This window comes from Mytilus californianus, unplaced genomic scaffold (assembly GCF_021869535.1).
Source record: "Mytilus californianus isolate M0D057914Y unplaced genomic scaffold, xbMytCali1.0.p SCAF_1, whole genome shotgun sequence".
Taxonomy (NCBI): domain Eukaryota; kingdom Metazoa; phylum Mollusca; class Bivalvia; order Mytilida; family Mytilidae; genus Mytilus; species Mytilus californianus.
The window spans coordinates 126,489,626-126,511,195 of NW_026262581.1; the positions used below are offsets into that span (position 1 = coordinate 126,489,626).

General features: G+C 32.0%; 1 protein-coding gene across 8 annotated transcripts in view; it reads left to right on the plus strand.

Moving 5' to 3' along the window:
• The first annotated feature begins 3,843 nt into the window (after window positions 1-3,843).
• The window catches only part of LOC127733241 (adhesion G protein-coupled receptor L3-like), a 67,909-nt gene continuing 50,182 nt past the window's right edge, over window positions 3,844-21,570 (plus strand). For 4 of the 8 annotated variants that reach the window (XM_052242614.1, XM_052242562.1, XM_052242617.1 and 1 more), the window contains exons 1-2: window positions 3,844-3,947; window positions 5,542-5,677. The gene's annotated coding sequence lies outside the window, so the exon portion shown is untranslated. Of the gene's footprint in view, window positions 3,948-5,541; window positions 5,678-5,736; window positions 5,845-11,056; window positions 11,165-20,766; window positions 21,077-21,570 lie in introns of those variants that run through there. The other 4 variants (XM_052242589.1, XM_052242571.1, XM_052242598.1 and 1 more) reach the window with 4 other exon arrangements.

Sequence of the window (21,570 nt, forward strand, 5' to 3'; positions counted from 1 at the left end):
TAAAAAGGTGTGTCATGACAAAATATGAAACAATTAATTCACATGAGAAAACTAATGGCCTTATTTTTAACAGAACAGTTAACGAAAAACAAATACATGAAATATGACAGACTTGAAACAACGACAACTACTAAATTGCAGGCTCCTGAATTACATAAGCATAACTAAAACGTTCAAGCAATGACCGAATTAAGCTCAAAAACTCGGCAACCATTGTGACGGTGTTAAACATGACTGTGAGATCTCAACCCTCCCATAACCTTAGACATTGGTGTAACTGCACATCATAAGAACAAACACTAAAAATCAGTTGAAAATGGCTTTTCTGATCAGATTGGCATGAAGAAAAAATAACAATTACCATAAAGACGAAAAGCTTAAAGTACAAATCTAAAAGAACTCAGTTACGGTACAAAAAACTTGTTCAAAGCAAATAACAATTACAAAATGTAACAAAAAAATCATGTTCTCCTAGCCTGTAGTGTCAATCAGTATAAACATCCAATGGATTAAATTAGTGTAAAGACGTCATAAACAGTCTCAGAAAAGCATGACCTTGTGCAATGCCAAGATAAAAGTACACAATATTGTTTAGCATAGTCAACTGTTGCTTTGGATTTGTTGTGTTCTTCGTGTATTATCCTTTGTGGTTATCAGTCTTCTTGTGATGACTAAACTTCTACTTGTAAACTTTTACCTTTATGTTTGATTCTTGAAGATTCCAAAGTGTTCAATTGTTTTACTTTCACAAAGGTAACAGTACAATGTACATTGTATATTGTGTATCTTTAGTTAACATGAATAGCAGGAAATGTGGTATATTTCAATAAGACATTAACCCAATAAACACCTTAAAAGATGTCTATAAAGTTGGATCTTTCTTGTAGTAAGTTGGATCTCAAATAAATGATGTTAGAATTTCAAAGATTGCAGGAGTTCTGTTCAACTTTTACATTATATTTTGGTGAAAATTTAAAGTGAATTCTACTTAACAACTATGAGAGAAAGTTACCTAGAAATGAATGCTTAGTTCTGTAGATTTCAACTTGTTATATTAATACTCAAACAAGGTGATTTTTTTATTATCCCCCCTTAGTCATTGATCTGGATTATATATTTTACAAAGATTAAACAAACTATCTCAGATTAATTGAATTAAACAGAACCTTTTGTTGACCTTTTGATAATTGTACATTTACATTAATTGTTTCGATTGTTTGTATAAGGAGGGCTAATGATTAAAGTGTCAAATCCACTGTGAACTGGCCAGCTGTTTCCTGTATTATGATATTAGATAAAAAAAACATGAGTATTGATTTATTGTCTACCTTGTATAGATTTGATTGTAATCCAGTTATCAAGGTATGGGTTACTATTAGCTTTGTATTCAAATGGACAACAGCTCCATATGGCTCCATATTTGAATACATGATAGGTTCATAAACTTTCTTATAAACTCACATTTTGTGATCAGATCTTTATTCATACAAACAAAATGAAAATTTATAGATATGTAGAGTAAAAATCCAAATAGTTTAGCAGTGAATGACATAGTTTTTCATAGTATTGGAGTTAAAAGATATTTTAATGTCTTATTTCTAGCTTGCATTTATAATCATTCTAATATAGTTACATTTGTACATATTCCAAACTACTCACTCTTATGTTATGCATCAAAATAAGGAACACTCATTCAAAAGATAAGTATTCAGAGCACAAAATTCCAGCTTCTCTACCTACAAGAGTATTGGGAATGGACAGACAGAATTGTCATCATATTACCTTCCTGCTTTGTTGTTCATGTTGCAATTGGTAATGAACAAAATCTGTTAAATACTGATTTGATTTTGGTATATCAAGAATATCCCTGCTTTCAAGTACAACAAATTTGAATTTTAAGTATATGTCTTGGTTAGTCAGTGACAAGATCATGCAAATCCTTAAAAGAGATAAATGCTACAGAACTTAACGAGGCTTAGCTCTATTGAGTTAATTTACGACTGACATTGAACAAACACAAGAGTTAAGTTATAAATATAATCTTGCTTCTGCAGAGCATCTAGTTTATGTCCTTGAACCATTTGAGCATTCCAGGTGATGCTGTTAGTATCAAAGTACCTTATTAATGACCTTTACTGCACCTTTTTAATTGGTCATGTTCATGTCCAGCTGTCATTGAATGAAAGACTTTACACATCAAGGCCTTGTATGGTAGATTGACAACCCAACAATGAATGTAATCTGATTATATACTGCATGGTATCAGTTGGCAGCGTATCTGATTTTAACCCACCAATTAAACAAATCTTTTACAAATAATATCTTTATACGTTGGTCTTAATGTTAATAATTTTATATCATATAGATGAAGGCTCATCATGGTCATGATAATTAGTTTTATTAGGCAGTGCTATGGTTTTTCCCCAGTTTTATATGTAAGATTTGGGTATGAATTTGACAGATATGATTATTTGCAAGCCTTTTTTGCCTATACAGTTTCCCTTAATAAGCAGTGTAGTGTTTAGTATATATTGCAATCTAGACAGAACATTACTATTCAATATACTTGACATGTTGTATAGACACTGTCGTTTTGCATTTGCGACAATCTGCACTTCATTTGTGCCAATTTTTGTATTAACTTCTATGTCACTTGGTCTCTGGTGGAGAGTTGTCTCATTGGCAATCATACCACATCTTCTTATTATTTTATTCAATGAGTTCATGTTTATGTTATATGTACATGTAGATACATACATGTTTAGGGGCCAGCTGAAGCCCGCCTCTGGGTGCAGGATTTTCTTGCTAAAAACTATCATTTTCGTTTATGCATGATTAATAGTACATAAAAAGTATAACAGGAATTACTAAAAATATTTATCTTCTGATGGTGCAGTAGAAACACTCTAAAACAGCTGTAAGTCAACTTGATTAACCATTTTGTAGAACCAGATAAGTAAACCAGTATTTCCACTCAAGAAATTGTGTTTGAATGAGAAGGAAACCTCATTTAGTATCAAAGGTACTGCGAGCAAATCCTAATTTTATGTTCTCTTATTTATAACCAATTACATTCATAGAAAAATATATTAAATTCAGAGGAGCATCTCAAAAGAGAATTAAAATAAAATGTTTCTTCAGTATTGTCAGTCCATATATGGACCAGAACAACTGATTAATGCATTGAATTGTAATGTCATAAAAATGATTGTCATATAAAGATCTCAAAACTTTGTTGCATCCCTGAGTCTCAACTGTCATGTATATGCACACAGATCAATATTATGTTGAGATCTAGCCATTTTGCAAAAAAAAATTCTTTGTTATATTTTAATATTTTATTTCAATCAAGTAAAAAGTGTTTTTAAAGTCAACATTGGTGTATTGATTAAAACTACACTAAGATATGAAAGATGATAATGCTGCTTAAATTTGGCATTATTGCTATTCCTATAAAGTTTTGAATGAGTTTTTAAGATACATTTAGAATTATGAATTAAAATATAAGAACTTCCTTATGCAGTGTTATAGATTATACAGTAAATCATCAGATGAGACACCAGTTACAAAGCTTCCATTAAAAATTTAAAATGCAAGTATTAATTCTGTATCAAGTTTCAGGAATTCATATTTCATTATTGGCAGGTAATTTCAATGTGACTTTTCATGTTATTTGTTTACAAATATTGATACAACATGAAGTCTAATTAGGTTGATTTTAAACTATTAATTTTTTTGAAAAAGCACTGATGAGCAGAATCGATGAATCATTCTTATTTAAAGACCATTATCTAAACTATTGTAAATTTCAATATTCTGCCTTTTTATTTTTTATTTTTTCAGAATATGAAGAACTTAAAAGAAGTATTTTGAAGTTACTGTGTGAAATAGCATAGATCTACATCTCCTCTAGATTGGTATATTGTATCTGAACAATAGCTCTTATGGTAGGTTCTCAATCTTTCACTCCACAAGCAACCTAAATTGTTCTCTCAAAAAAATTATTACAAGGGATCTTTTCATAAATAGAACAAAAAAAAAAAAAAACGAAGATTGAGCCACACAAACCCTACAAAAACTAAGGGGTGAACTAGGATGCTCTGCAAAGGTCAGCAGTTTCTGTTCCATTACTGACACCTGCTGTTTTACTCCTGTTGGGACCAAAATGTATTACCTGTAGCTGCAGGTAACAATGACCATTTGTGATGCTGTAAATCAACCAGAACATGAATACTAGATGTGGTATGATTGTCAATTGGACAACTATCCACCAAAAACTAAAGGGCAAAACCTATACCACATTGTAAGCCATTAAGAGGCCCAGGGATGACAAAATATTAAACAATTCAGAAGAGATAACTAACATCTAATATTTCTACATACATGTGTATTACAATAAATAAAACAATCATGGCAAAGAGCAACCAATGACAACCACTGGATGATGGTCGTGGGTTGGTACTGGTACATGAAAAATGTGTGGGGGAGGATGAAACATGTTTGTGGACTCTGAACCCTCCCCCTAACCTAGGACAGTGGTGTTACAACACAACGTAAGAACAAACTGTAATACTCTGTTGGAAAGGGCTTTGCTCATCAGATCTGTACTAAGCACTTAGATATCGATCTGAGAGTACTCAGTTACTGAAAGCTACTGCAATGTCCAATTTCAACTAAATAATAAACCATGTTCCCTGCGTCTGAAATAGGAATCAGTACACCTCTAACAGATTTAGTCATATTCAGTCTGAGAAAAGTATGACATTGTGCAATGCCAAAATATAAGTATTGACAAGATGTAGGACAATAAGCTGATAAGTGCTCATAACTGGATAGCATTACTACTAAAAAAATGATAATAGTAACTAGAAGACAATTTTCAAAGATCTGACTACAATATTTATATGATAAATTTTAAGAATAAGTTGATTCAAAAGACCAATGAGTTTATTTGGATCATATCTTAATTTACAAGCAGTATAAACAACATTACCATTAAAATTAGGATGTGATCTTCCATTTGAAATCAGATTTATACAGGTACAGCCAAACTTTTAAGCCAAAAATCTGTATGTATGAAAGAATATAGCAGTGGTTTTAAGTTATTTGAGGTAATGATATCCTTGACTTTATTATTACTTCTAGTCTGGAACATTTGTGAATGAAAACAAGACAGATTTGCCGTCAACACAAAATTCCTAATTGACAAATATCATTAAGTATGAGAGAATACATATAAACACAAGTACCCTTGTATTTAAATTTCATTTGTTCTATTTATGTAAGTGGTCAGTTTATCTTTAGAAAAAGATTATTTATAATCGGTCGTCAATCATGATAAAACAGTGTCTATTTTATAAATTTATTAGCCTTGATACTTTTGTATGTTGACAAAAAACACACCTTAATTTACTAAAGATATTTATGTATTTACTGTCTGAAATATTTACATAGTTTCTATGTATGATGGGTACGTATTATGTGTATTGAACCATATCATTTTGACTGCATGCATTATTAATTTACGCATTTATGTCACAGGTAAAAAAATTGGACAGGTGAACAATCACAGACTTCAACTTTGGAAGTTACCCTTCAACAATAACAGAGGAAAAATAATCTTTATTGATGAATGACATGAAGTGACTGACCATTGGCTAAGGATTAAAGAATCAAGGTACGTGATTATTGTTACCTGTGGGTTTTATTGATAGAATTTCGATAGGTGATTCATAACAGGTAAATTTAACTGGAACACCTACACCTAAGAATGTAAAGAAAACAGTTGTGTTGTGAAATTAACGACTTTATGATTTTGGATATAATTATATACTGAAATAGTAAGTAAGTGTTTATATTTTTGTACAATGAATAAATGTATTTTGATTATTGAGGAAAATTGATTCTAGTTAATGTCAATTGTTAACAAAGTAAATAAACTTTAAGACTATTTTAGGGAAGAAACAGCAAAGTCATGGCTGATATTGCCCTTAGTATTTTCTTCTTCAGGGACATTATTTAGTTCAAATAAAAGTAAAAATCAATATTAATCAACTTCTAAATTTGCTGAATTTAAAAAAAAAAGGGCCTTAATCAGGGATTTGTTCCAGCATATTGAACCATATCAAGTAAAGGAATTAAAATTTATAAAATCAAAGTACTTTTATGCTAATAATTCTACATTAAAGGAGAAATTTTACTGTATGATCCTGTATGGTATAAGATCAATTATTAAGAACATAACTGTAAAAATAACTTGTATAGGATTAACCATATGTTGCCTGTGAATTATATTTTTGAGTTTTTTCATCAGTTTGATTAAAATTTTACCAGTAACAGTAGCATGTCAAGATAAAAAAAAAATTGTAATTAATCAAATCAAGGAAATGAGCATTAATGTAAGAATGACTTCACTGAACTTTTCAAACAAAAAATTGAAAAAAAAGTCAGTTCTGTACTAATTTCAATTAGGTCACTGCTTTTGAATCTTCTTGTTACTTCTAATAAGATTTTCTGTGTCTGACTCCAAAATCTAGCTTAAAATACTGTACTTATTCAAAAGGGTAAGAGAGGGATTAGCAAGAAGAGGTTGTTTAAAAAGGGAGGATGTTTGCTGTTATCTTATTCAGTACATAGCTAAACAAACTTATGAGAACATAGCCAAGGAGGAAAGCTGTGCATTATTTACGTCTAATAATATGTCTGAATAATATGCCAACCAGTGTTTCCCTTACCCTACCAATATAAAGCTTTAAGCAAATACTATACACAGACTGTATTGACAAAAGATAAGTAAGATTGAGAGCATGTTGTAAGGTTGAAGGTCAGGTCAAAATTTATGTAAAGTCGATTTGTCACTGAATATTATTGGAACTGATTAGAGTTGTCCATGTCATCATGTACCATAACTGCAAGTGGTTATCTGAAATATCAGGTTCTGGAAATCCAATGTGGTCAAAGTTTCTAATTTACAATTTTTTTTAAAAAGAATTTAAAAATCATGAGGGGAAAAATGTATCAAAACATATGTATGAGTCTCATGGACAGCAATATATGTGATAGTTGCACACAAACTTAATTTGTGACATTTACACTGATTTATATCGGTAACATAAGTAAATGAAAAACATGCCTAACCTCTTATATTTCTTTGTTCAAAATTTTTAGAAATGACAAACTGATAGTAAGTGCAGATATAGTCTTTTTTTTTGAAACATTTATTTTTAAAGGACCTTTTTCTTTCAGTATTAATTAATTTGACTAGTACTTTGCTTATTCAGCAAATAAAGGACTGAAAGACTGAAGACTTGTGCAGAAATACACAATTTTTATTTCAAAAGAAGTTTATTATACATAAAAAGAAAAAATATACGGCACAATACAACAGACAATATCAACCACCAACATCAACTCCTCCGAAAAACAGACATGCAAAGACAAATGACAACAACACATGATCCAGGTAGCCTGACTAAGTACAGGCACAACATGTTGTAGGGATAAACCAGTTTTAAGAGTGCAAAAACCTCCCATTCGCCTGTCTAGACCATATGTCATAACACTAAAACACAATAAAATAAAATTGCAGTTTTTGCAGTGTTTTCTTAAATGCAAGAAGTTAAAGGACCAAAAAGAACAAATATTGAAGACATATTTCAAAACAGAAATAATAGTATCTGACATACTAAGTGGTGAGAACATCTAGAGAATGTCATATAGTTGATTTATCCCCAGCAATATTGGGAATTTTTAATTTAGACGAGCAAAAACATGTCAAATCAAATATTCTCCTTTTCATGATTTTCTTACTTCGAAGCAGCATCATCATATTTTCAGATTGGATGCTTTATACCACAGAACATATTTTCATTGAATAAGAAATATTTTATTTTAGGTGATGATATATTTTCTTATCAATATATGTATAAAATTTAGAATAAAATTACTTTGCCAAAATATTTTTGCCATGATAAATATTGAAATATAAAATCTTTTTTTTTTGCCTTCTGTAACTACAAAGTTATTATATGAATTTTGTGATATTATATTGGTTTGTTGTTGTCTTACACATGTTTTTCATGTTTTTGACTTGATAATGACTTTTAATTATACCCCCTCTTTAAAAAAGGGGGGGTATACTGTTTTATCTCTGTCTGTCCTTCCGTCAGTCTGTCAGTCCATCCGTCCGTCCCATGAAGATTTTCGTCGCATTTTTCTCAGGAACTACTTAACAAGGATTTCTGAAATTTGGTTTCAGGGTTTATATAAGTAAGTTACACCGTGTGATGCGTTTTCAGATTCATCACTCAACAACTTCCTGTTTACCGAACACTTGTATTATTTTACACATGATAGCCAAGTTGAAAATTTTCGTCACATTTTTCTCAGGAACTACTTGACAAGGATTTCTGAAATTTGGTTTCAGGGTTTATATAAGTCAGCTGTACCGTGTGATGTGTTTTCAGATTCATCACTCAACAACTTCCTGTTTACCGAAATATTTCGGCAGGAGTATCATCAGTGAGCAGTAGCTCACAGTTTTACTTGTTCAAATTGTCCTTAGACCAATCTAATTAAAATTAAATCTCTGCACTTGCTCCTCGTTGTTTATATGTCGCGCGACATATAAACAATGAGGAGCAAGTGCGGAGATTTAATTTTAATTAGATTGTCCTTAGACCAAATCTTTATAATCTCAAAAGTGCAGAACACACCCCTCCAGACAGATTGATGTATTAGACAATAAGAGTGCATTAAGTACACATATTTGCAAAGAAGAGCAAGAAGACATTTAAAATGAGTTATTATGTAAAAGTACCTTTTGCACTTTGTCATATGAATCAAACTTGGACAAATGACGGACCCTTTGAGAGTAATTTATCTGTATAAGGTTTGTGTCTAGTTCTGCGGTTGTGTGGGAAAATTTACATTGGTATTGATTGTGAATATATTTATTGTAGGATTATAAGGATGGGGAATTGGATGTTCACTTTAAATGATCAAATGTATCGAGGTTGCACGGATAAGTTTTGTCATTTTACCTACATAACTATGTGGCATCTTTTCGATACAATGTCGTTTCATGAATGAAAGTTGACCTATTTTCCCCTGTCATTGCTCTAGTTACCTGTAACATTTAAAACTTTATAAATCTGTTATGATGGAAAAAAAAATGATGGTAACAAGAAAAAAAGAAGATTTACATACACAACCATAAAAAACAAATTACAAATTCATATTAATCTGTCATAAAATTGTGTTTTATAATTGGATAACACAGATGACATAAATACAAATTTCTTTATTGAAAATAATGAAAAACAATCACAATAAAAACAGCAACAGTTTACATTCATTATTTGGCATAATGAGCAGTGTTAAGGCCACGTTAAACAAGCAAACACACATTGGATTTCTTATTGCGAGAGCAGAAATAGATGCTCATAGTTCAAATGACTAAAAAACCATTTTATACAGTTAATGATATTTTAAAATTCTAATTTCTGCTTAAATTCCATGCAATCCATGCATAAATGCTGTAAAAAAGATAAAGTTTTGCTCAAAATACAAATTTAGAGTTTATTGGCATTTGAGGAATATGAAAATAATTTAAATGTGAAATACAAATCCGTTTAGTGTATAAGCTGGCTGACAATTTGAGAGTTGAGATTTAATTGGATAGAACATAGTCAGAAGCTGTCATTAAATCCTATAAACTGCTAATTTTAAGCTGTGTGGCTTCCCAGCAGGACTTGTAAACTAAAGATTGTCAACCGAATTGAATATAGTTGTTTGAATGAAAAAAATCAATGTAAAGTTCAACCCTCAGGGTATTTCTAGAAAATACAAGTTCTGTTACCTTGGATTTGGATTAATGAAGAAAATGATTTATCAAGTCATGCAACTACCGGTACAAAATGATTTTTCTGTAATGAGATAAAGCTATCACAACAGGTTATTATGGTGCTGCAAAAATGACAACAAAGAAATTACTGTTAAAGATTTAGGTATTATTTGTGTAAGAAATAAGAGATGAACATTAATAATTTATAATAAATCAGTCTCCAGTCATTTTTGTAAAAAATAGCAATCTTTGTCTATTATTGAAATTCTAAGACAGATTTAATTTCATAGAGATAAAAAAATACACTTGCTGGCAAAAAACAAAAAAATCTTTTCCTGTAAATTCTTTGAAGCGAAAGCTAATGGAATTTTTTTTCAAAGCTAAAATATTAGGAACAGTTAATTATTTCAAATTCCTCTTAAAGCAGCATAGACAGTAGGGATAAAGACTTCCAGGTATAAATATGATGGAAAAGCAGAGAGTTAGATAGGTTTACAAATGGACTTCATAGAGATTTCCTATCAGTGTATCTTAATTGAATAACCTACAAGGAAACAGATTTCTGGGGTAGGTGATGGTTTCAGTCATTTATTGTATAATTGTCCAAGAATTTGATATAATTGACAACAAAAATGGTCACATTTCCTGCAGTTTTCCAAATTTCATTATTTATTAAAAAAAAAAAAAACACCACTTGAATCAGTCATGGGAAATTTTTTTCAGCTCTATCTTTTATAGCATGTGAATAATTATTTTACCAGTTCAGCAACTTTAATTGCCATGAGAATTTTCCTACTCTTCCTTTGAATTATTTTACAGGCTTAAAAATTAAAGTAATTTAGATTTTAAGTCAGTTTTAACACATTTATTGAAAAGGTACAATATCTTCTAAATAAATTTTGTAAATCCCCTGTAGTTCTGTCTCTACTATATTTTGCACTTTAGGACATTTATGCTTCTGTTAATCACAGTATTATTGATATGTACTACACAGCTATCAGACAATAGGACTATACCCTGTGGGTAAGAAGTCACCCCTCAGTGGAAGTGCAAAATGATTACTATATATATAATGTAATTATAGAGTACATGCATCTTTTCAAAAGGAATCTATAGCTATTCAGTGTTGTGAAGCAATACTTCATTAAAATATGCTAATACCTCAGCAGTCGTGTGGTATTGGTTTAAATAAGATTAAAAGACATTTTATCAGGTGGTATGGAGACTTTTTCTGCTTAATTAATTGATGGATATTGATATTTTTGAGTTAGAGGATTATGTTGTTATAATACTTGAACATTTTGTACTTAACAAAACAAGGTAAGAACCATCACTATTTACTAAAAATTAAAAAGTTTTATTCATTTAAAACAGAAATATTTCATTTCAAATAATATATACCTTCCTCAATAGTTTTAATTCAAGTTAATTTAAATCTTTCAGTTGTATGTATGAGAATTTTAAGATTTGAAAGAATAAAATTTAAATTATGAAATATCATGTAATTTAGATATGATTATTGTTATGCAATAATTCACAGATTTTTATATTCTCTCAACGTGTTAGTATGATGTTAATTATTTTTGAATGGAGGTAACATGAAAAACATAAAAGTAATAATCTATAGTTTGGCAAATTTAGCATCAAAAGGTCAAGTCTTGATAAATACAGAATATCACAAAGTACTATAAAAAGTCAAAAGACTCAAATGACAATTCATTAGCTACAAAAGATCTAGAAAGAGGGGAAAAATGAATAATTCTGACCAGTGGTCGACATTGACTATTATCACATCTATGAGATTGAATTAAATTTCCCTAATGGATTCTAAAAAGTGGTCAAAGCTAAACATTGATATTATATTACAATAATGTAGTAGTAGGGAGCCGTTAATAGCACTTTATACCGTGGAAATGCTATTAAAGGACAAATAATGTGCTTCCAATTTAGGTTTTAGGAATGGAATTAATTGAATAACTCTACAATATCAGTACAAATATGGCATTAGATTTGTCATCAAATTAGATGCTGAACGACAGGATCCAGCTTTGTGAAATTAGCAGAAAGACATCAATATTAGCTTAGTTAAATAATGACCACCAATTTTTTCTGTCATTTTAAGCATGATACCTTATACTTAATATTACCTGCAATATTGATAATCGATGCCTTTTGCCTATTAATTACATTCTCCCGTGGGTTGAGAGATTATTACACGCCATTAGTTATCTGGACATTGTTATCATGTAAATATCCTATAAGGTCGAGTGTCCATACGAGTATCAGATTTTACTAACGACAATTTAATATGACCGTACTCAGTATAAAAGAGATTATTGTGAAAGGATTTATAAAGGCAATGGAAGTAAAAAGGCTCCTTATACCACACACTTGGTCTATTGACATAATTAATGTAGGTGTTGCTGTAGTAGCCTGAATTTTAAAGCTAGAAAAAAGTAATGAGATAAAGCTTAATCTTTAAAAAAAGACAGCTTTTATATTTTTTTCTTAAACTAGAAATCTTAAAAAATGAGAAAATAAACATCATTAGAATTTACATTAATTGTAGCCTTTTTGCCAGTGTTTGTTTACTGCATAATATACAGTATATAGGTTGAAACAGTATTATATTGACTATATCACTTCCATGGTTGAAGCAAGGATTTGTATAGTATACTATACAAATCCTTGGTTGAAGGAATGCATTTTATATTTGTTATGTTCATTTTTTTTATGTTGATGCCTAAAGAGTACTACAGAACTGTCATTCACTATTGTTTGTTTGTAGCTTTGGACATGATGGTTTGAAGGTTTTCAACATTAGTTCTTTTATATGAACAAAACTGGATGTGTGATATAAGTCTATGAGACAGCAACCCAAAACACAAGAGTTCTAAAGATATCTAGATTTCAACACAGCCTTTAACAATAAACGAAATGTCCATGCAATATGCAGCAATATATACCCTTTAACAATAAACAAATATCCATGCAATATGCAGCAATATATACCCTCGCTGTGATATAGCCTTTTTCCGTTGATGCGATATAAAGCAAACATCAATCAATCAATCCATGCAATATGTCCAGCTCTTAAACTCAGTTACATTTTCCATATTATGCAAGTTTATAAATCATCCTTGGTTATGAAGGCACCTTGAAAGGTTTTGACTGTAAGGTTTAATAACATTTACCATAGTCATTAATAAACACACATCTAATAATGTACTGAGTGCAGTTATAGTGTAAATTATTCAAATGTAGTTTACCAGCCAGGGGACATAAATCAACTATGTAACCTTTAGTTGTTTATAAATGCACTTATTTTCACAGTTACATAATTTATATGAATTCTTTTTGTATTAAAACTTAAAAGAGCAGTTGTTTAATGGTTATTAATGCTTTTGTATTTTCTTCTCTTTCTTTGAGCTCTCTAATAAAAACAATTTTAATGATACCAATTTTACCGAGTTCATTAAAATTGTACAGTTACATCCCTTTGATTTTTGCTTCTGTTTAAAATGTTAATTAATAGTTAATTAACATCTTCTTAAATTTACATCATCTCTTATCTATGATGCACTTAAACATCATCAATATAAAAGACCTTTGGAATGTAATATTGGCAAGTATGCATGATCAAGAAATCAAAGAAATATTAAAAGCCTCAAGATTTGTCTCAGAGGAGGATATTACAAGTCAGACATGGGACTTGTTCATTGGTGTCTTTATGTTGTTGTTTGAACTCATTGGCATACATCCCATCTCTTTTTCACATGTTGGCTTATTTGGAATTTTTATGCCCCCGCCGTAGCAGAGGCGCATTAAGTTTTACCCTTGTCCGTCCATCCTTACGTCTGTCCCTCATTCCGTACGTCCCAAAGTTGGTTTCTATTCTCTAACTTTAGTCTGCCTCAACCAAATTTTATGCAACTTATACACAATGCTTATTACCACAAAACACAGATCAAGTTTGAATTTTGGTGGCGTCACTTAAATTGTTGTAGAGTTATTTACAAATGGAAAAATTGCTGAATTTTTTGTTTCCTTTCTCTAACTTTAGTTTGCCTCAACCAAATGTTATGAAACGTATACACAATGCGTATTACCACAAAATACAGATCAAGTTTGAATTTTGGTGGTGTCACTTTAACCATTCTAGAGTTATGCCCCTTTACAAATGGAAAAATTGCTGAATTTTTCGTTTCCGTTCTCTAACTTAAGTTTGCCTTTACCAAATGTTATGAAACTTAAACATAATGCTTATTACCACAAAATACAGATCAATTTTGATTTTTGGTGGTGTCACTTTAACTGTTCTAGAGTTATGCCCCTTTACAAAAGGAAAAATTGCTGAATTTTTTGTTTCCGTTCTCAAACTTAAGTTTCCCTCAACCAAATGTTATGAAACTTATACACAATACTTATTACTACAAAATACAGACCAACTTTGATTTTTGGTGGTGTCACTTTAACTGTTCTAGAGTTATGCCCCTTTACAAAAGGAAAAATTGCTGAATTTTTTGTTTCCATTCTCAAACTTAAATTTGCCTCAACCAAATGTTATGAAACTTATACACATACACAATAATTATTACTACAAAACTCAGACAATAACAAATTTGGGTAGCGTCACTTTTACCGTTCTTCAGTTATGTCCCTTTATTCTAATGTTTTTGTCTGTGAAGGAATCAGGTGGTGTCATGGCAGATGTCTTGTTAGTGGTTGTCTTTACCCCTTTATTTTAATGTATTTGTCTGTGAGGGAATCTGGTGGTGTTATGGCAGATGTCTTGTTGGTGGTTGTCTTTACCCCTTTATTTTAATGTTTTTGTCTGTGAGGGAATCTGGTGGTGTTATGGCAGATGTCTTGTTGGTGGTTGTCTTTACCCCTTTATTTTAATGTTTTTGTCTGTGAGGGAATCTGGTGGTGTCATGGCAGATGTCTTGTTAGTGGTTGTCTTTACCCCTTTATTTTAATGTTTTTGTCTGTGAGGGAATCTGGTGGTGTTATGGCAGATGTCTTGTTGGTGGTTGTCTTTACCCCTTTATTTTAATGTTTTTGTCTGTGAGGGAATCTGGTGGTGTCATGGCAGATGTCTTGTTAGTGGTTGTCTTTACCCCTTTATTTTAATGTTTTTGTCTGTGAGGGAATCTGGTGGTGTCATGGCAGATGTCTTGTTAGTGGTTGTCTTTACCCCTTTATTTTAATGTTTTTGTCTGTGAGGGAATCTGGTGGTGTCATGGCAGATGTCTTGTTATTGGTTGTCTTTACCCCTTTATTTTAATGTTTTTGTCTGTGAGGGAATCTGGTGGTGTCATAGCAGATGTCTTGTTAGTGGTTGTGTCTTTACCCCTTTATTTTAATGTTTTTGTCTGTGAGGGAATCTGGTGGTGTCATGGCAGATGTCTTGTTAGTGGTTGTCTTTACCCCTTTATTTTAATGTTTTTGTCTGTGAGGGAATCTGGTGGTGTCATGGCAGATGTCTTGTTAGTGGCTGTCTTTACCCCTTTATTTTAATGTTTTTGTCTGTGAGGGAATCTGGTGGTGTCATGGCAGATGTCTTGTTATTTGTTGTCTTTACCCCTTTATTTTAATGTTTTTGTCTGTGAGGGAATCTGGTGGTGTCATAGCAGATGTCTTGTTAGTGGTTGTGTCTTTACCCCTTTATTTTAATGTTTTTGTCTGTGAGGGAATCTGGTGGTGTCATGGCAGATGTCTTGTTAGTGGTTGTCTTTACCCCTTTATTCTAATGTTTTTGTCTGTGAGGGAATCTGGTGGTGTCATGGCAGATGTCTTGTTAGTGGTTGTCTTTACCCCTTTATTTTAATGTTTTTGTCTGTGAGGGAATCTGGTGGTGTCATGGCAGATGTCTTGTTAGTGGTTGTCTTTACCCCTTTATTTTAATGTTTTTGTCTGTGAGGGAATCTGGTGGTGTCATGGCAGATGTCTTGTTAGTGGTTGTCTTTACCCCTTTATTTTAATGTTTTTGTCTGTGAGGGAATCTGGTGGTGTCATGGCAGATGTCTTGTTAAGTCTCCCAAACGAAGTTTGGGAAGACTTATTGTTTTTGCTCAGTTCTTATTATTATTATTATTCTTCTTCTTCTTCTTCTTCCGCCGCTTTTAAATTTGAACTTGTCCGCACCCGTTCTCCAAAACCGCTTGTCAGATTAACTTAGGGTTTCACAATATGTTAGACTAACATGTCTAGTGGTGCAATCAGGGTTTTGTTTGTGCAATGGGGTTTATAAAGGGGTACTTTGAGGGGCAAAAAGAAAAGAGGGTTTTACTATAGAACCCTATGGGATTTTATTTTTTTAAATTTTCAAATGATTATAAATTGAAAACCGTTTGTGATAGACACAATCTTTTTAATTGAAAATGTTCTAAATGATAAAGCCCATTAAATGAAATACAGGGTTAGTCCCCAGGGGTCACCCCCACCCCCTGCCATTTAAGAAAGTTCTAATACCTTGTAAGTGGTCAAGATCCCCACCCCTAAACCATATATATTCTGGTTTGTCATGCTAAGATGGTTTGAATGATAGACAGGGTTAGTCCCCAGGGGTCATCCCGACCCCCTGCCATTTGAGAAAGTTCTAATATCTTGTAAATGGTCGAGATCCCCACCCCTAAACCATATATATTCTGGTTTGTCATGATAAAGCACATCAAATGAAATACAGGGTTAGTCCCCAGGGGTCACCCCCAACCCCTGCCATTTAAGAAAGTTCTAATATCTTCTAAGTGGTCAAGATCCCCACCCCTAAACCATATATATTCTGGTTTGTCATGCTAAGATGGTTTGAATGATATACAGGGTTAGTCCCCAGGGGTCATCCCGACCCCCTGCCATTTGAGAAAGTTCTAATATCTTGTAAATGGTCGAGATCCCCACCCCTAAACCATATATTTTCTGGTTTGTCATGATAAAGCACATCAAATGTTATACAGGGTTAGTCCCCAGGGGTCACCCCCACTCCCTGCCATTTTAGAAAGTTCTAATATCTTGTAAGTGGTCAATATCCCCACCCCTAAACCATATATATTCTGGTTTGTCATGCTAAGATGGTTTGAATGATATACAGGGTTAGTCCCCAGGGGTCATCCCGACCCCCTGCCATTTGAGAAAGTTTCTAATATCTTGTAAATGGTTGAGATCCCCACCCCTAAACCATATATATTCTGGTTTGTCATGATAAAGCACATCAAATGAAATACAGGGTTAGTCCCCAGGGGTCACCCCCACCCCCTGCCATTTAAGAAAGTTTTAATATCTTCTAAGTGGTCAAGATCCCCACCCCTAAACCATATATATTCTGGTTTGTCATGCTAAGATGGTTTGAATGATATACAGGGTTAGTCCCCAGGGGTCATCCCGACCCCCTGCCATTTGAGAAAGTTCTAATATCTTGTAAATGGTCGAGATCCCCACCCCTAAACCATATATATTCTGATTTGTCATAATAAAGCACATCAAATGAAATACAGGGTTAGTCCCCAGGGGTCACCCCCACCCCCTGCCATTTAAGAAAGTTCTAATATCTTCTAAGTGGTCAAGATCCCCACCCCTAAACCATATATATTCTGGTTTGTCATGCGAAAGATGGTTTGAATGATATACAGGGTTAGTCCCCAGGGGTCATCCCGACCCCCTGCCATTTGAGAAAGTTCTAATATCTTGTAAATGGTTGAGATCCCCACCCCTAAACCATATATATTCCTATTTGTCATGTCTCGAACATTTGAATGACGTATACGGTCAGTCCCCAGGGGTTCCCCCCACCCCCAATGTTCTAATATCTTGTAAATGGTTGAGATCCCCACCCCTAAACCATATATATTCCTGTTCGTCATGTAATGAACATTTGAATGACGTATAGGGCCAGTCCCCAGGGGTTCCTCCCCACCCCCAATGTTCTAGTATCTTGTAAATGGTCGAGATCCCCACCCCTAAACCATATATATTCTGGTTTGTCATGCCAAGATGATTTGAATGATATACAAGGTTAGTCCCCAGGCATCACTAATGCATATAACTTTACTGGACCAAACCAATTTTCACTGGACGTTGCCCAATGTCAGGCGACCCTGGGAATTACGAATTATGGGAGCTTCGTTTGGGAGACTTCGTAACAGCATCCTGTTACAATCATTTCTTGTTAGTAGTTGTCTTTACCCCTTTATTTTAATGTTTTTGTCTGTGAGGGAATCTGGTGGTGTCATGGCAGATGTCTTGTTAGTGGTTGTCTTTACCCCTTTATTTTAATGTTTTTGTCTGTGAGGGAATCATGTGGTGTCATGGCAGATCTTTGATATTCTCAGTTAATTTTGATCACAACTTTCCAGGAATCTAGATATTTTTTAAAGCTTGAAAATTTGTATAGACACTTGTCTATTTTTGAAGACCACATATGTGTATGTTGACTTCTTGGTGTATTGATTGTTTATGTTGTTGGGTTGCTATTCTACCTACTAATGTCCTGTATATCATTTTATTCATGTTTGTAGTCTTGACATAACATAGCTTACAGTAGTTCACCCTATCAGTTGTTTCATCTAAATTAGAATTTACGGAATTCAATACAATGTAAATGTAGATACTTCAATGTTATGTGTATACAAATGGTGAGATATTTATGAATTGAATTAATACCAAAAACGTGTTTCCTAATCGATATGCATACCTTCTTTTATATTATGTATGCATTCACATGTTTCTTTTAGGGTTTTATAAGGAGATAAGTTTATGCAGCATGGTGGTCAAAGGCTATTAAAGGAGGTCAGTCTGTTGGAAAAATAAAATTGACGCCATGTGAGATGTTTTAGTTTGAAAAATATTTACTGCTGTGAATCAATATATTATTGAAGCCAGACAGAAAAGGGATTTATTTGTATATACAGGATTAAAAGATTACATACAGAAAAGTTTAAAAGAAAAGTTTGCAAGGCTTTTTTTTATGCCCCACCTACGATAGTAGTAGGGGCATTATGTTTTCTGGTCTGTGCATTGGTTTGTTCGTCTGTCCGTTCGTCTGTCCTTCCATCTGTCCTGCTTCAGGTTAAAGTTTTTGGTCATTCAGGTTAAAGTTTTTGGTCAAGGTAGTTTTTGATGAAGTTGAAGTCCAATCAACTTGAAACTTAGTACACATGTTCCCTATGATATGATCTTTCTATTTTTAATGCCAAATTAGAGTTTTGACCTGAATTTCACGGTCCACTGAACATAGAAAATGATAGTGCGAGTGGGGCATCCATGTACTATGGACACATTCTTGTTTTAAATTTGATGAAAAATAAAAATTCTTGTGTGGAAATTAAAAGGTGAGTTGGTGTGAAAATGTTGATTTTAAAGCAGTTACTTTTAGTTGTTTTGGTCTCATCTACATTTATACTGACTTCATTTATTTCCACAAAATGACAAAATAAAGAATGGTGAGACAAAAAAGAGAAATTGTTTAAAAGGATAACAAAATATTGTGGTATCAAAGGGGATGAATGTTTATGACTATGAAAATTAACACTTCATTACAATTTTTTTGAAAATGTTTGTTATAAGTACCAAAAATTTCATAAAAAGATACTTTCTGAATTATAGACACACTGGAGGAGAGTTGTCTCATTAGCAATCATACCACATCTTCTTATTTTTATAATATTGTGAACCTTATAAATCTTTAAGAATTTTTTACTGCTGCTTAAATATTGTTAGGGAAAAATAGAAATAATTGTATGAATTCATTTCTGATTTTTGTGAAACATTCAAAATGTATTTCAGATTCTCAGATCAAGTGTTTATAATCAAAATACATGTGTAACTTGTAATTTTAATTTTAATCTGACTGTTGGAGGTACATTTTTTCCATGTTCATTTTAATTATATTACATTACTCATATACAAACAGTATTAAACTTAAAAACAGTTTGAAATCAGATTATATGCTAACTCATGAATACAAGTAGAATTTTATTAAAGTTTTATATATCAGACAGTAAGTCTAAAATGTAATAGAAAATGTATGCAATGAGAACGGAGCACACCAATGTACTACCATTACCTCTTTAAACAATTAACCTATCCAAAATTGGACCAATTTTTTTAAGCACCATTGACCTCTTAATCTTTAAAAATGATTTCTCTGTCAAAAGTTAATACAATTCTACTTGCATTATAGTATTTTATGTCGAAGTTTTCTAACAAATTGATCTGAATGAAATTTAGTTGTAATCACCTTATTTGGTTTATTCAGCTGTAAAATTTTATGAATAAATTATTTGGAGCCTTCTTTTATATAACATCATTGCACATGTTACAACAATTGATCAGTAAACTATCAGAATAGTTAAAATTTGATTTTAGTTTACATTGAAAACATCTTTGAAGTTTTTTGACCTATGAATTTGTCAATTTTACATGATTTCACATGAATTGACATCTTTTTCTGTGTCATTGGATTAACTGATATGAAAAACCTAAAAATTGGCTGATTTTGATCGTAAGAAATTGTCCAAAAATTGATATTTTATGATTTTTATTATTACGGATGAAAAAGTAGATAAATCAGTTGACTTGGTCATGATGCTTTCATGATAGCTAACATAAAAATACTGCAGAAATTAGTCAATAATATAAAAGAGATTTTAGACGTGGCAAAATATGTATGTATGAAAATGACTGATTGAGATCAGTTACATTGAAATTTTGATAAGATGTTCATAACAGATAACAAGGATAGGAGAAATCATCTACTGTATAATTATTCCATTTAAGTCATAGAGAATGTACCGAATGACATTTACACTTTAATTAAGGATAACGATGCTAGGACAGCACAAATATGAATCATGTATTTCCTGTCAATCATGACATGGTAGATGACCATTGGATGTCAACAGGATTTGACAGTATTTACCTTTAGAAGTCAGATTGGCCAGTGATTAATTTTATCTATTGTACTGTTGTACAAAATACTTAGTAAAGGATTATTACACATTTGAAATTCAACTGAACTGTGGCAATGTACAAATTGTAACTTCATTCATTGTGGAACATTGTTTACATGAAATTCTTGTCAAAGTGGTCAGTTAAAGAGATTTTAAAGTTAGATATTTGATGTGAATATAGACCAGAAATATTGTTTACATTTAATATAAATATATGATATAAAATTACTGTTTATTAGTGGAAAATATTCTGGATTTAGTCAGTTAAACTTAAATGAACTGAACTGTAAGTATGAATAACTTGACAAAAATAAGAAAACTGAAATTTATATCAAAATTGAACATAACTTTTACTGTAGAAAAAACCTACTGCAAATATATTTATTTTTATGCAATGTACAAGTACTTGTGTATAAATTTTTAATATTTTACAAGTAAATTTCACCTAGGATACTAAAAATGAAGGGGGAAACTACTTATTTTCACAAGCAAATGATTCTCATGGAATATTTTTTATATTGTGCGTATGGAATGTATTCTATCACTTACAGATTGGCATTGGAATTAAACTCATTTTTGTCTTGCCTGCGATGAAAGTAGCGGATGATGAGACATAGATATTGCTTTTCTGGCAACGACGATGTAGTTAGCATTTTCCGCATGTTAGGATACATGTCAAATAGAAATGCACTAATAAAAAATTTAACCTGAAGGTCATGACAAAAAATAACTAGAAATAATTTACCATTGGTTTTCTAAGCAAAATCATTAAATTTGTTG